Below are 3,792 nucleotides of genomic sequence, written 5' to 3'. Positions count from 1 at the left end.
CAAAGCAGTGCTCATGGGATGCCTATGAGAAAGTGAAAATCAGAGAATTAGTGGGCTTCAGGGAGTAGTAGATTGCATTTAGTCCCACAATTTTCAGACAGTGTTTTGAATAGTAATATGATTCTGTGAAGATGACTCAAGTGTTGCTGAGCGACCTGAAGGAAGAAGTCTGGAAAATATGTTAAGAAGAACAATTGGGCAAAGTTTTGTGCATGCCACCTCATTCTACAAGAGTAGCTGTAGTTATTATTGTTGCTATTATTAGTAGTAATAATATTAAGAATTCACTTGTGAGCAAAATAATTCTGTAAAAGAAAAAACTTAAAACCATATACTTAGCACAATTTCATCATTTTACCAATGAGAAAACTCACACCCAAAGAGGAAAGTACTGAATTTCCAAATGTAATTCAGCCACTCATTCTATCAGGAGTCAGGTTCATGTCTCCTGACATCCACATCTATACATTTGTCTTCCTTCGCCCAGGAGAAAAAGCACACAGAATTTTGTGGTAAGGACCAAACTAAGCCTGACTATATACCCTAAATAATTCTTCAGACTTTTAATTTACTAAAGTTTTGTTTTTTAAACTTCTAAGTCCATTTTGTGACAGAAAGAATTGCTGGAAGTACTCCAGTAAGACTCAACAGACTGAGAAAGATTGGTGAATGTCAAACAATTTTAATCTTTCAAAAATACATTTATTTTAGGGGCTGGCCCTGTGGCCGAGTGGTTAAGTCTGTGCGCTCCGCTGCAGGCGGCCCAGTGTTTCGTTGGTTCGAATCCTGGGCACGGACATGGCACTGCTCATCAAACCACACTGAGGCAGCGTCCCACATGCTACAACTAGAAGGACCCACAACGAAGAATATACAACTATGTACTGGGGGGCTTTGGGGAGAAAAAGGAAAAAATAAAATCTTTAAAAAAAACATTTATTTTAAAATCACATTGTTTTCTGTCAAATTATGCAAATAATGTGGAGTATAGAAATTATAATACCTTCTTAACTTAAGTTTCCATAAAAGAAACATTAAGTCAATGATTTGGATAAATGGGATTTATTAGGAATTGTTCCTCAACAGTCATTTGATTGAGCGAGAAGTGGAACCTGGAAAAAGGTAAGCCAAGCAAGGGTGTAGTATCAAAGTTTCATGATATTAACTTTGGTTAAATCCCATGGAAGAGTTTTGGAGACTGACAGATCAAACCCCAGAAATATTCTAATAAGTAGGTGAAGGAGTTTGAGTATTTATACTCCTGTGCATATATCAGTCATTGAGTAAGGGCTGTCCCATGTTGGGTGTAAATTCTCAGTAACTTCTGGCACACATGGCATGGAGAAAATAGCTTCAGGAAGATTGATACTGTTCTCCATCAAAGAGATGTGTGCACTGGCTCTTGAGAGGGAAAACACACCAGGATCTGTCTACAAATATGGTCAAGGGATCATATGAAGTAATAATAATCAAAGTACAACCCTGGACAAGCAGCATCAAGATAACTTGGAAACGTGCCAAAAATGAAAATTCTTTGGCTCAATGTTAGACCTACTGATATAGAAACTCTGGAGGCTTAACCAAGAAATCTGTTTTAACAAGCCCTCTGGATGACACTAATGCATGTTTGAGTTTGGAAAAAACATTGGCAGTACCCATTGAAAATACTATCTTGCTAAAGAACTACTACAGAGATTATAGTGACTTAAATCCTAACTAACAACTGCCTTAAAATTGGTACATCTTTTTAAATTAAATCTCCCTTATTTGCTGCCCACCTTGGTGGGGTAGGTATAAGTTTGATATCAGAAGGTTGAGGGAGCTCAGCTGCCTGGCATAAACTCAAAAGAATTTTGAGCTGCCTGGCTCAATCTGAGATGGTTCTATTAAAGTCTGAAAAAATAGACTTTAAGACAAGAAATGCTACTAGGAACAAAGAGGGCTATTTAATAATCATAACAGGAAAAAATGTCAGTAAATTTATCAATTACAAATTCACGTAAAACTGACAAGGGCACCTCAAAGTTTATGAAATAAAAACTTACAGATAAGAAACATAAAAACCTAATTCAACTGGGATTTAATGTCACTCAGAAATTGATAGAATGAAGAAAGAGAAAACCAGCAAGGCTAGAGAAAACTTGAGCAACACTATTCACCAGCTTGTTATAGAGTTATATGAAACCTATGATTGTTTAGGAAACAATTATTTAGGGTAAGTTTTCTCAGCTTTGAAACTATTACTATTTTGGATTGATAATTTTTTGTGTGAGGGAATTTCCTATGCACTGTAGTTTATGTAGCAGCATCTCCAGCCTCAACCCCCTAGATAGAAATAGTATTCCTTTATGATACCTTGTAATGTTTAAAATCAATAACATTTCCAGACATTGCAAAATGCGCCCTGGAGGGAAAATCACTCCCAGTTGAAATCACTGGTTTATAGTTGTCTTTTAGCATTTAATTTGGAATATATTATTAAAACACTCTTAAAAATATACTACTAAAGCACTCATAATTCTAAAACGGTCATTCATGGTATCTTTACTTTTGTCTCTGCGTTGCCCGTTCCTAGTTATGTAGCTATCAGATGAGATAATAGATTTTTTAAATATATGTTTTATTTTGAGAGATAACACAATGTAACTTATGATACTTTCTATATATAAATTATAATTCTAAGTCAAACTTCCTTACAAAGATTCAGAGATTGGTTTAATTTTACAGATAACAAAACTTTATTGACCACCAAATAAGATCAAGCCACTCTACTAGTTTTATTAATAGAAGAAAAATCAGATCATGAAGGAAAGTCCACTTTTATTTATTCAAATCATTTTTTAAATTTCATGAACACAAAAGCCTGGTTCTTACTGGTGATGACTTTTTTCAGGGCGTCTTTCACATCCTTATCCTTAAGACTGTAGATCAAGAGGTTCAACATGGGAATGATAACTGCAGAGAAGACAGATGTCATCTTATCTGTGTTGAGAGAATGGTCTGAGCTTGGCTGTATGTACATAAATATTATGGCACTGTAGAATACGGTGACTGCCAGCATTTGGGAGTTACATGTGGAGAAGGCTTTGCATCTTCCCTCAGCTAAGTGCATCCTCAGGATGGCAGAAATAATAAACTTGTAGAAGACACAGATCATCAGAACATAAGAAATGAATATGATATCAGCACAGAGCAAAACCTATAGGTGTTTGGAGTGAGTGTCTAAGCAAGTTAGCCTCAAGAGAGGAGAGTCATCACAATAGAAATGATTGATGATGTTAGAAAGGAAATAGGAGAGGTGAAAGGTGAGGATGGTATGAAACAGTGCCATCAGGAAGCTATAGCAATAAGGGATAGCTACAAGCTGAATGCAGGTTCCTGGGGACATTGTGACCATGTAATGGAGAGGGTTACAAATGACCATGTATTAGTCATAGGACATGGAATCCAGGAGTAAGCACTCAGATAACATGTAGGTGAGGAAAGTGCCTCACTGAGCAGCACAAGCATTGAAAGAGATTACATTTTGTTTCTACAAGAAATTCCCAAGCATTATGTGTGTAATGGCAGAAATGAAAGAGGAATCTACAAAAGCAAGTTGCTTAGAAAGAAGTACATTGGTGTGTTGAGTCTTGTAACAGTTCTAATGACTAGGATCAAACCTGGATTGCCTACTACTGAGAAGAGGCAGATGGATAAGAATACCACAAACAGGGGCATCTTCAATTCCTTTTGAATCATGAGGCCCACGAGAATAAATTTATTTATGGAGGTGCAATTTGTCTGAGTCAT

General features: G+C 36.3%; 1 pseudogene; it reads right to left on the bottom strand.

Moving 5' to 3' along the window:
- Positions 1 to 2,833: 2,833 nt before the first annotated feature.
- Positions 2,834 to 3,792, bottom strand: LOC139074587 (olfactory receptor 8U8-like; annotated as a pseudogene).

Source organism: Equus przewalskii, chromosome 11, assembly GCF_037783145.1.
Source record: "Equus przewalskii isolate Varuska chromosome 11, EquPr2, whole genome shotgun sequence".
Lineage (NCBI taxonomy): Eukaryota > Metazoa > Chordata > Mammalia > Perissodactyla > Equidae > Equus > Equus przewalskii.
This window is presented reverse-complemented; position numbering and strand designations above follow the sequence as displayed.